General features: G+C 41.3%; 1 long non-coding RNA gene across 2 annotated transcripts; it reads right to left on the bottom strand.

Moving 5' to 3' along the window:
* Positions 1-8579: 8579 nt before the first annotated feature.
* LOC125895242 (uncharacterized) lies at positions 8580-12958 on the bottom strand. Of its 2 annotated transcripts, none has more exons than XR_007450160.1 (3): positions 11690-12958; positions 11332-11523; positions 8580-9704 (listed from the first exon to the last, which is right to left on the bottom strand). It is a non-coding gene; the product is annotated as an uncharacterized LOC125895242 (long non-coding RNA). The 2 variants fall into 2 exon arrangements; XR_007450161.1 differs by having other exon boundaries at positions 12072-12958.
* Between the last annotated feature and the right edge of the window lie 420 nt (positions 12959-13378).

Below are 13378 nucleotides of genomic sequence, written 5' to 3'. Positions count from 1 at the left end.
TTTTGTTTCAGATTCTGCATTGACCTGTTCTACAAGTTTGTATTCAACACAATACCTTAGTATCTAAATGAAATGTACTAAAAATGTATATGTGACACAAAAAGGAAATGTATTATTTTGGCCAGTAAAAATGATGCCTGGTTGGTGGATTTGTTTTTTCATCTACCAGTCCACCTGACCGGTGAGTAAAAAAGTTAATTTTGGACACTTTCTACCATTCAACCCAAAAAAATAACTTCCATGGCACCTACCATGTCTAAAAGAACATGTCACAACTTGTGAACTCTTAGCTTTCAGAAAATGTCCACTTCAAAGGTCTGCAATACCAAAAGATCTTGTGAGCACAGTAAACATGACCCGTCTGAAGGCAGCACCCATGTATGTAGGAGAAACCAAGAGAGTCTGACTTGTTTACCACAGATGTGACACACCTGAGAGAAGCCAGGAGAGAAACAGGATAATCTTGACAGGGTGAGCATGTTAGATGTAAGGTGGGCCATGTTTTAGCAGTAATTTCCTGCTGAAGCTGAATTTTTCGCCATCAAAACACATTGATTAGCAGGTGCTTTTTGGAGTGTCTAATATTCGAGACATCAAGATGTCACTGTGAATAGATCTCACTTCAAAGTCCATGTACAGTACTTAGCATTAACTAGATATAGAGTGTTGAGTTGTTTTAGTAACACCCAGTACGTTTACATGCATGCAGTAGTCAAGCTAAGCTCGTAGCTCGGGTTAATCAGTCAAGTCGGACATCTCGTCTTGTCTGAGTATACATGCAGAAGAGAAAATCGAACTTCTGACCAAGTATGTCTGACTCCGCCTCGATAGGCAGCGCTGTGTCCTTTTTAATATAGTGTGTACTGAACTAGTTCCAGTTGACCTGAAGAGAAAGCTTACGACTTATGAAGATGGAGGAGCATGAATGCAGTTTCCTCATCCGTCCAGAAGTGTGTCTTCTGCTTCTCGGTTGCCATGGTTTGTTTGTTTTTTTAGGAGTTACTGCACTGCTATACTGAAGTGCTGCTACGTCATCTCCTTCTTCTTCCGGGTGAAAGCCTGCGAATGAAAAAGTGGTGCATGCGCAGAATGGCGAGTCCAACTCCAGTGGGTACATGCAACAATAGTTCGATTTTCAATCAAATTATCTCGGTGTGTTAGTCAAGCTACAGATAGTACAATTTCAGTTGGACTAAGCTTGCATTTAAAAATCTGGTTTCAGTTGGACTAAGCCAATAATTCGATTTTCTCAAGCTGCATGTAAACGCACTGACTGTGTTGGGGTGTCAGCAGTGTGGGAATATCAGTGGACTGTGGGGAGGTTACAGGGTGGTGGTGAGTGTCACGACAGGCCACAAAAAGAAAGTCTGTTCACTGACATACAGTGCTCACTATTAGGGTTTTGGCAAGCAATGGCCAATGTAGACCCTCAAAACGCATATTCAGTAATGAAGCCACACATACACACTCATCTAGTGGATATCCCTCTCCCTCTCTCCCTCTCTCCCTCTCCCTCTCTCTCTCTCTCTCTCTCACACACACACACACTCTAAATAACGCCACTGTTGTCAAAACCTACTCAATACAATGTTGCCAGTCTGTGCATTGCTAAAAATACTCCAAGCAAACAACCTCATCTGTCTCGTCTGTGTGTGTGTGTGTGTGTGTGTGTGTGTGTGTGTGTGTAGCAAGTGAAAGAGGGCACTAATCAACTAACAAAGAAGAGCTTTTGTGGAGAAGAGAGGAATAGAGATTGAGAGAAGAGAAGAATGGTAGCCAAATGCTATAGATAAAGGGCAACGATAGACAGAGAAGATAAATGAATAGATGAGAGTGAGGGAGCTGAAAAGACTGAGTCATGACAAGGCAGAATAAATGTCATTTTACTGAAACACAACTGTATATTTGTACATATATGATGTTGTGTGAACAGCCCTTAAATATCAGTCTTATGCTGCTTGGGCTGCTAGTTTGGCATCTTTGTGAAACACACTGGACTTTCCTCCAACTCTGATGTAAACCCATCTGCATCATTATTAGATGCTCAGACCATAGGATGTACACTGAAGAGCGTGAAAGTACACTAAAGCTGAGTCGGACGGGAAGTGGATGGGTCCAACAAACCCTAGACTTTGACCTCGAAGAGCAGAGTTTGAGACCAAAAAATAATAGCACTGGTTGTGGTGTCTCTGCCCCTCAAAGCCAGGCGTTTTTAGCAAAATCTGCAAACTTTGCCTCACGATAGTAATTTTGTTGATTACACCTAACTGCACAACCCCTCTTACCGCCACAGTTGTGCCACTCAAAGCCGGGTATTTTTTAGTGATGTCTTTTCTTAACTTTCCTATTGGTGATCCGGCATGGCTGTCAAACTAGGTGGGGTGGGCCTACCTAGGTGTAGAGCCTGTGCTAGTTTGAAAAGGGCATACAAAGGGACCACAGCTGATGAGAGATGTTTAGCACCGTGAGGAAGACACATGGTGGAGTTTCCTCCTTTCCCTATGAAGTACTGTTTTAAGTTATTGTCCATGTGTTTAGTATCTACAACTGAACTGTCATTGCAGTGCCAACGCTAAGAAGTGGAGAATGAGTTGACTGAGTGATGGCCGTCGGATCAGGACCAAGACAGCAGGGCAACAGGTGGGCCCACATCACTTGCCTTTAGCCTGGCAGCCCAACGTTCACTCTGTGGTATATGTACAAGCTAGCAGAGCCCTGGAAGCCCTAGACAAGTGTTAACCCTAGGTTTATTTATTTTGTTTTTATTCATTCTTTATTTAGCCAGGGAGGTCCCATTACGACACAAGATGTCTACTAACAGGGAGTCATGGTCAAGTAACAGTTTCAAGCGCCCAGGGTTGTGCTTGCTGTGAAACTAATCATAACCAGGGTTGTTACTAGGAGTTGAAAACATCTGGGGTTTTAGTCCTGAAGTGGTAACAATTTTTTACCTGGGGGTCCGGGGGTTTCTCCCCCGTGAAAATTTTGAATGACTTCCTTTTAAACACATGACTTTAACGTATTTTGACAAAGAATGAACACTCTTCTATTGGGCTGCTCAAATTGTTGGTTAAAAACCCTAAAGTCCCCCAGTTGGAACGACTTTGCAAACACAGAGTGAAACAATGCAGTAATCAAGAGGAATATGCTGATGCTGCACATCAAATTAAACAGCAGAACCTGGGCTACAAGGCTGTATAAACTCTTTTTACATGCCCCAAACACAGCTCAAACAACAAATAAATAAATAACAACAAATCCAACTCCATACAGCACCGATATCCCGACCCAATTGGCATATTTTGGGCTCTCCTTCAACGCCACATTATGCAAAACACACGCCGTTCATCTCAAATGAAAGCTGAGACTCCACTGTTTCCAAACCATCAGAGAGCTAGAGGCCAAAGAACAACAACAACAGAAATCTTTTAGCCAAATTATATTTGTAATATTTCTCTTACCTTGTTGTTTTTGCCGTGAAAGCTCATTCTGCTGGTAAACATTCCTGGTAGACGGACGTGTTGTGTTCAAATGAATCCGGGCGAACATGACGGGCTTTAGGTTCTGGGGGAAAAACGGCACCTCCCCCACAATGGCGTTCTGCTGACTCTGATTGGCTTACAGTGCTGTCAATCTCGTTTTGGTGGGTATAGCGTCATTCTATTGGCTCTAACGAATCAAACGAGGTGTCAATCACTCAAATCGACCAATCCGTTGCGGAGATAGAGCCTCCAATGCACAGAAGAGAAAATCTGTTTCACATTTAGATGGTGTGTGTGTGTGGTCAGTTTGGAGTGGGAAATACATGACAAAAACGAAACGGACAGTTGTGTACAAGACTAAAACGCGGCGACTCTGTGCTGGCCACCAGTATGCACAATAAATACACTTGTAATACAGAGTAGCCTGCTGCCTCACGCGCGTCAGATTCAAGCTAATGTTAGAACCAAGAAGTGGTGGGCCCTAAGGGGGTTTCAGTGCTGCGGAGCTGCAGAGGTGCCGTTGCACTGGGAGGTTTAAGATGGTTGTCATTGCAAATGTGCCTAATATGAGTGGCCGTCGGAAACCATTTCCGAATTTGGGGGCTCCAACCAATTGCCTGGTTTGCCTATCCTGTCTGGGCACCTCTGAACCTAATAGGTGTGAATCACCAAAAATACGTTCGGGGCTAGAATCAAAACATCCGGAGCTGAAGCCCCGGAAAAAATGCTTGGTGATGCCACTGATCATAACCAAGTGGTTTTGTTGCCTTAACCTGACTGCCGACCCTTTCTGCCTCAATATACAAGGCCTCTTTAGTACCGTCTGGGCTTCCGTCCAAGTGGCAAGATATGATGAGTGGGGATGAGATCATGTTGAACAATGATATGACGCCAGATGTGTACATCACTAACACGCAAGTATTTCACGGGGAAAGTTTTATAAAATGTCAGTACTATTGGCATTTCGGGGCCATCTTGGGTCCGATGCTGGTTGAGGAGATAGTTCTGTACATTGAGTTGAGCAGGACCGTGATGTTGGCTCTGTTTTCCCTTGTGGTACTGCAGGGCTAATTTACAGCTTACACACAGGAAATGACCATAATCCCCTGAGCTTCCCTTAATCTGCAAACTCTTTCTGTTCTTCATGCTCCAAATGATTGGGTAACACACACACACACACACACACACACACACACACACACACACACACACACACACACACACACACACCTACACACTCATAGTCCTGAGCTGCTCAGTGGTCAATGGTAAAGGAGATCCCGTTCAAGGTGATTAAGTCTTCTCTTCAAGACAACAAAGAAATAATCCGGAAAACTTTGACATTATGCCCAGTGGGACTGACTGTAATATCTTAGCAGCTGCTGTTTACCCTCTGTGCTTTAACTGAGGAGGCTAACCTGTAACTATGTATCTTAATATCACTCTTTGTGCACTTCCAATAAATGAGACAACGTTTCCAGGAAACTCTACTGGCTTAGTTTCTCTCTGCAACCGAGCCATTATATTTTTTATTGGTATTGTTTTCCAAGAGCAGAGGAGACGTCTCCCTGTTTATTAGGCTGCACTGGAGCCATATATATAAAATAATGTTTGGCTTTTTTTCAGTAGCATCCTGTGAACCCAAAACAAACTGCCAACCGGAGACTCCATGCCAGTGGATGTTTCGGATGCAGGCCGTCTCACCTTGGTGATGATACGGAGGATGCTGTTAGGGCCAACAACACTTAGCTCTGAGTGCTGCCAAGGTAAACGGCGTCCTCCTGTGAAATGCCTTTCGGCCCGTTTCTAAGTGGTTAATGTGGTGTCTGTTGCCAAGGCAACACAGCACCTACCAAAATTATGTTTTAGATTTTTGGCAGTGCCTAACATCCATTTTGACAAAATAAAGCGTAAACAGGTACACAAATATTTACAGGGAAGCGGTTTTGATTTTTCACACGGGCACCCCCGCTGAGATGTGAGACCATAACACACACCTCGCTGTGATGGGTAGTCATGTGATCCTCTCAGGTATTATGGCCATTACAGCATTTTCACACTTCAGCTAATACACTTTTCAATGGACAAATGTGCTTTTAAATTACAATAAATTCCTCTTGGCTGGCACAAATTCAAGACAAATTTGTGAATTTGTGTGTGTGTGTGTGTGTGTGTGTGTGTAACAACACTCAAACACTTGGCCATGCTCCCAGTATGGGCTGCCATGGAGCACAGGTTAGGCAACCAGGGCCTAGATGAACTGAGAGCTGGACAGTGGTGGATAGATGCATGACACTCCACCATCTGCACTTTAATCACTACATCTCCTTCTCTCCATCTGTTAGTTTCATTACGTTTTCGTCAAAAGACTTTTAAACTGTGGTCTGATGTAATGGCATTTTCTTACACCAGAACCCCGGGAAGACATGTCCATATTGGACAGTTCTGCACCTCATGATTTTCACTCAATGCCCGCGTTAAGTGCCAATGCAGGAAGTAGTTTACCCTTCATGTAGTGAGGCTGAAAGTAAGAGCGTCAAGGTCAAGGTGGTGGATTGGCATTAAAACTTTTATGCAGGAGACTGAAGTTTGCATCCTGTCACAGACCTGCAACTCATGTTTGCCTTTTTATTATCTATAATCATGATCTCCTCCTAACCTTAACCAGGTGTTTTTGTTGCCTAACTCTATGCTGAATGCTTTTAAGAGTACCTTAGCATCAGACTGAGTGTTTCACTGCCCTGTCTAGTTGAAAATTTCCATCATGTTTCAACCTCTGGGTTCTGGAGTACACCTGTGCTGTACATCCCTGCAGCAAGGCGAGAAGTTAAACCCGAGTATATAAGTAAATATAAGTGTTTATAAGTGAAAACAAGATTTTCAAGGGTTTCAAGTTAGTCTTTCCATACTGGAAAATGTACATGACAGTTGTCTGCAAACTGATGTTTCCCAGTATTCATGGCCTGTTGTATGTTTTCATGAACATGATGAAACGCTGGGAGGAATACATGCTTTTATCAGCACTGAAGATCCTTCAGCATATATCTTTAATGTGTGCATGTGGTCACTATTACTACACTTATCTTGCCGTGCACATAAATTGTAGAAAGTGAGAATTTTAGAAGCATTTGCATGAATGTAATCTGGGGTTTTGTAGAACTGATTTCTCACAGCTATGTTTTAGTTTTTAAGGTGCATTCCAAGTTTGATTTCTCTATCTGTTTCACTGTTGCTCCTCTCCTTTTTCACTTCTTACCTTTCCTTTTGACACAAAAACAGATTTTCCCTATACTTTATGTCCTCAAGAATCCAACGTTACTGGAACAAAGCACGATTGACAGTGTTTTTGGTCCGTGCAGTTTAGCAAATGCTTAAAGGTGAAGTATGTAAAAAATAAAGGGGGATTTAGTGGCGTTTCATGGTGAGGATGGAAGATTTCAGCCAGCTGAAACCTCTCCCATTTAGAGCTGCTTTACTGTTCATTGTTTAGGAGGTGTTTTTACTGGGAGCCGAATTAGCCACAGAGTTTTTTTCTTCTTGAAAACAAATGGAGCTGAGATTAAAATCAGCAAAAACACAGAATAAAGCAATTTCAAGTACGAGTCACTGTTTCTCCAAAGCTGTTTAGGATGACGGAGACGGGCAGCAGTGATGTAAACCGGTAAAAACACTGAATAAAGTAATTTCACATTATAAATTAGCATTTTTCTGATGCTGCTTGTTGCAGATCAGATTCTAATTACAGTGCCCAACGTGAAAACATGAATGGCCATATCTGCCATGTGCCAGTGTTGGTTTGTCTGTTCTGGGTTACAATAGAAACATGGCAGTGAACGAGGTGATGTCCATAAATGAGGACCTGCTCCCTACGTAGACATAAATGCCTTTTGCTAAGGTAAGACAAGGTAACACAATGATTTTTATTTTCAAGTGAACATACACTAAAGAAAATATACTTACTATATCCTATTCCATTTCGGCTAATACACTCCCTAAATCCTACATACTGGACCTTTACGTGAGAGGACAAAGCACAAATGAGGCATATCATGCACTGAAATTTCTTAAAAACCATTAAAGAAATGATAAAAATCAGTTCAAATAGAAGTGTCTGATTGAAAATGGTATCAGTGCTTTGCAGATTTAAGGATAAAACGTGTGTTTCCTGTTGTGATGAGGAGGAAAGTGTCTCCCCTGCTGTTGTCTCTCGCCCTGAGACTGCATTGTGTTTCCTGTTTGTGACAATCAACGCCATCAACTCCAGTCACCGCCTGCACTTCATTAGGACTCTGTTCTAGATGAAGATGAAATGGCATGACACAGTTTGATATGAAATGAAGAGGAATTGCTTTATTTTACCTTTAAGACTGTAACAGAAGGACTGACGTGAGGTTATTCAGAGGCGATGGGAAGAGATGGAACAAATGATGAAAAGGAGGGAAATGGGGTGAGATAGGATGAGACAGAAGGAGATTAAGAGATGAGAATAAATCAGATTGAAAGTGAGGAAATAAGTTCAAGGGAGAAGATGATACAACACATAGGCAATATTTAAAACATAACTGGGTCATATTTCTAACAATAAACAGTGTTGTTTACAGCACACACCAGTCTTTCACTGCACAACATATGAAATGTGTTGTTTTATTTACATTTAGGAATTATTATTTTCTGTTTCTGTGTCAAAATACATTGGTGAGTTTATCTGGATTACATTATAACAAACAAAAAACCTTTACCTTTACTACTTTACTATAATATTTTCCATTGCTTGAAAATGTATTTTTCTGTTGATTTCCTGTGATATTGTTATTGTAATATCACAGGCTTGACAAAGACAATAATGTTTTACTACTTGTATTCATGTTTGTGCAACAAGAGTTAAAATAAAAAAAGATGTATGACATCATTGTCTGCAGACACAGTCGTGTGATTTGGAGAACCGGAGGCGAGTGTGTGGCACCAATTCACTCTCTGGCTGTTGGGCTATTCAGCCTCTTTCAAAGGAGAAACTGATGACTTACACACACTCTCACACATTTATCAGGCAAGTGAGTAGGCACATTTGTCTGTTTTTATGTATGCGTGTCTGAGAGAGAGGGAGAGCCGGGGGAAGCCTATAGAGGAAATCTGGCATTTATTTGTATTTTACTGAAGCATTGTAGACACAGAAAAGTAAAGCCATTATGATTACTTGTCATGTCACATCATGTTTGAAGATATTTAGGGAGTTACAACAAAGCCTAGAAGCCAAATATCGACTCTTAACATATTCTGCATGCATACAACAAACCCCAGGCCACATGATATGGTTGAATTATTAGTATCTTATGGTACAGTGAGACCAGCATACATAATACAGGGGTCTTAGGGATCTTGAATCTCTTAATAAACACCTGTAATCAGTGGTGCAGTGGAGGGTATATGTGGGTATACAGGGTATACCAAGCTGTCCATTTACGGCATAGCCACCTACCAGCCAAAAAGCTGTACATCTTCATTGTAGTACACCCATCTCATCAACAACCATGACACCACTGACAGGGATTCCCTGAACATACGAAAATGAAATCTTGGTGGGGTCTTAAAAATGAATTATTTTCTATTTACAGTGGTGGATTAGGTATTTGAATCCTTTACTTGTAAAAGTAGCGATACATGACAGGCCTTTTTTGTCCAACATATAAAGTTCTTACATCAGCTCTTACATCTCTAAAGAAACTAACATTATATAGTTTTTGGAGATCTGCTAGTTCACAGTATACTTAACCAGGAAGCTTTGTGGAAATGTGTAGAAAATGATGACCTAGCTGTTTTATCACAATTTGATGGAACCACGATGTGCAGTCATAGCTTGCGTTTGAATATTTTACATACTGTCATACAGCTCTAATTGAGTGTTGAAACAAGCAGACACATATATGACATTGCCATATGATGTTTATAATATATTTGAAGTGAACTCTTAAAACGTAAAGTAGGAATTTAATTATAAAGATACCTGTGCTCAGTGCAGAGCTTCAATGTCTTGCTTTGTCTCTCCAGAGAACAGAAAAGAGAAGAGATTGTTTCTCTGTATTACTAGTACTTTTTACACATATATTGTGTTATAGGGCTGCTACAAAGTCCTTTATTTATGCCTCCTTCGCATTTTTACACAGTGCCTAACGACGACGGCATCATGCTGCTCCAGTGTGTGATTGTAGACTGCATTGCAGCATCCTGCAATCAAAAAACATGATGTCAGAAGTTACAACAGCATAACACCATCTCTATCATATGGCAGCTGATCTCGTCCTCTGCTCGGAGGGTAAGAAGCTCCCAAATCTCATTGTTTTCCCAATTTGTGGACATTTATGGCTGCTGTTCTTTGTTCTTGACTAAGCTGCTAACTGCTAACAGCTACTTTTTCAAAACTCCTGTGGTGGGTCGCACGCATAACACGTCTTCAGAACGTCTTCAAAACGTCACATCCATGCCGCCCATGATCCCGTCCTGTCCAGCTTTCCTGTTTAATACAGACACAGTCTTGGTGCTGTTACTTCCTCCTGTGGCGAGACCACTCTGAACCCCCATTCCACGATCGTACAGAACGGTGAGGCGGCATAGCGGTGCGATATTCTAATCCTAAACAGGTAGTGTAAAAGGGGCTACTGTCACCTGTCCGTTTGTCTGTCAGTTTGTCTTTCTCCTACAAATCTAACAGATAATTAGCAGAAGTCCCCTTCAAGGGTGAAAATCGAATTTTTAGTTTTATGCTTTGGCAGCTAGACAGAGAGCGGAGTGAGGAGTGAGAAAGACGGATGCCTCCTCACTGACCTTGTAGCTAAACTGTAATAATGTTGAGCCATTTCTCTTTCTCGTTCTGCTGTGTGTGTGTGTGTGTGTGTGTGTGTGTGTGTGTGTGTGTGTGTGTGTATGTATGAGAGAGAGAAGGAGGTGAGATGAAGAGAGTATTCCAGAGGGCTTAAGGGCATTTCACAATGTTAAAGGGGTAGGTTTTCAATTACAGTGTGTGTGTGTGTGTGTGTGTGTGTGTGTGTGTGCGTGTGCGTGTGTGTGCGCGCGCACGCTCACATGCCACCTACACCTCTCTGCCACTACAGCAGCTGCCTTGCATGCAGTAACATTCACTTTTTATGACACCATAACTGACAGGATAATTTACTGCACGATTTATTTTGTCTTGTGACATGAACATGAGAGTGTTGAGACGTCAGTGTGATTACAGTAAATACAGGAGATCACTTAGAAGCCTCTGATGCCTTCTAGACTTTGTTTTACATTCTATGTCACCGGGTCAGATATGTCTTAAAATCTGATGCCTGAAATGCTTAAAATGATTTATTCTCATGTTTACCTGACAAGGGTCTCTTGTGTCTGCATGTGTACTGATAGTTATCTCTCAGGAGCCATGTTGACATGTTGTTACAGTGCTGCAAAAGCTCTAAGCGAGGAGGGGGATAGTCAGTGATACGTAGTGTTTGACATGTGAGACTGTAGTTAGCATACTGTATCCTGTCAGCAGCCAACATATATAAATACATATAACATGTGTTTATCTGCAGAGACCCTACCCTCAGCCTGTATTTTCTTATTTTCTTCTGCTGTGGTTGCGACATTTATTGGCTGCAACCTTTGGGCAGTGGTGTGTTGCCCCCAGAAATTACAGCACGCAAGTGAGGTCTGGGCTTTATAAAGAGGTAGTGACTAGGTGCCAGACTATAAGCAGCACGCACATTTCTATGGATGGTATCTCTTTAGATCTCCCTTTACCTTTCCCTTTAATTGATTTGAAATAAATTAATCCCAAGCATATGTGTATTTGTGTTGCCATTAACAAGCTTACCTTTGATGCTGTCTATCACCTCTTCCTCATTTTTGCTGTGGAGTTGTCACCTGAGGTTATGCATGAATCCGCTCCATCTGTTTGTATTTTGTGCAGCCATGACTCTTGTATGCTCATTTGCCCACCTGTCCTTGTTAGCGCTGCGCCCAGGCATTCATTCCTCTTCTCTTACCCAGGGTGGTATCTGCGCCTCTATGTCGATCAGAAAATAGTTTGAATCTCTTGAATCTTACAGCATAGTTGAATAGACATTCTGGGAAATAGACATATTTGTCTTCTTGATGAGATTTAGATCAGTGAAAATTATAAATAATAAAATAGAAAATAATAAATACAGGGAGATATCCCAAACACCCACCTGTTGCCACACTCAGTCATCAACATCCTCTTTTTCTCCTCTACTTTTGTAAGCTGACACCATTTCCCTCAGTGGAAATGAAGCTTTTATTTACTTTCATTTCACAGATGAGAAACAATAAATTGTCAAGACAATAAACCCCCAAGAAACTGGCATTTTAAGTCTTGTGTGATATTTATCCTTCAGGAGGGATTTATCCAGGTTTCATATGAGCGGAAGAAATCTCTGCCTGTCGCTAGGCTAATTTACGCAATGTAAAATGCCATAGGCTTGTGCTAATAATGTTAGCATGTTGTATTTGTTTGGAAAATGTGTGAAGTATGACAGTTGTTCTGTCTGTGAACCTTGTGAGTAATAATGAACTCAAATTATGTGCCGTTACCTTTGTTAAATGTTGCTGTCGTCCCTGGCTTTATATAAGAAGAGGAAAAGTTTGCTAACTGCTAGGCTAATGTGTTACCTTCTTCAGCTTTGTGGTTCCTAACGGTAGTATGGAACCGCTGGTTTCTAATTCTAAGTCACATTTTGCGTTAGCTTGGCTCGTTGGGTGCTGGTAACTGGCAGTCCAGGCTAATCCCACACACAGAGGAGGAGTAAAGACGGAGTATTTTAACACAAGAGCCGGTGTTCTGACACTGACACTTTTCCGTGCCATCACAGGACAACTACAAGGCTACGTCACACACACTGCCCATAAGGCCACCTTCTTAAAGGGGATGCTCCGGCAGGTAACAAATGTAAAATGCCAAAGGCTTGTGCTAATAATGTTAGCATGTTATATTTGTTTGGAAAATGTGTTTTGTACAAGACAGTTGTTTTGTTGGTGAACCTTGTGAGTTGTAATGGAGCCAAATTATACCCTTCCCTTTGTTAAATGTTGCTGTTGTCCCTGGATTTATATGAGAAAAAGAAAAAAAATCGCTAGGTGCTAGGCTAATTTATACAATGTAAAATGCCATAGGCCTGTGCTAATAACGTTAGCATGTTGTATTGGTGGGGAAAATGTATGCAGATGAATGCAAGTGCTTTGTCTGTGAATACTGCGAGTTATAGTGAAGCTGATTTGTGTATCTGTGTTTGAAATTGTCTCGATTAAGCCATGTTTAATGTGTGTTTTGGGTGTGTTTGAATCAATTAAACTTTACAGCACTTTACAGAAACCTGCAGAGTGACACAGACACACCACCACTCAAGTATAAACGCTCACAACAGCATAGGCGACGTGCGTAGGCTATGTCAACAGGGTCTGCAGCACAAGTATTTAAATAGCAGTACATCATCGTATCCAGACTAATTAAACTGAAACTGAAAGCCAATATATCTGTTTAACTGATGAATCATTTAAGCAACTGTATTCACTGAAACAACATAATGTGACTGACATATTGACTTATTGAAAATTAATGAAAAATATTGGAGTTATAGTTTGTTTACTGCAGTCTTACATTTTGTTTTTGAATGTGTCTTCACAACGAAGGTCTCATTTTCTTCTTCTGCTTCTTTATTCCCAGCAGACTTAACACTGCAACAGTGTATACTGTCATCAACACATAGTTAAACAGAGAACGTCCATTAACTTTGTGTTGAATACCTAACTGTTGCCGCAGTACATCCAGATACCTCTCTTTTAATGTTATCTTTTATGGCCATCCGCCATATATGCGTACAAACCCACATATACATGAGTGA

Source organism: Epinephelus fuscoguttatus, linkage group LG10 (assembly GCF_011397635.1).
Source record: "Epinephelus fuscoguttatus linkage group LG10, E.fuscoguttatus.final_Chr_v1".
Lineage (NCBI taxonomy): Eukaryota > Metazoa > Chordata > Actinopteri > Perciformes > Serranidae > Epinephelus > Epinephelus fuscoguttatus.
This window is presented reverse-complemented; position numbering and strand designations above follow the sequence as displayed.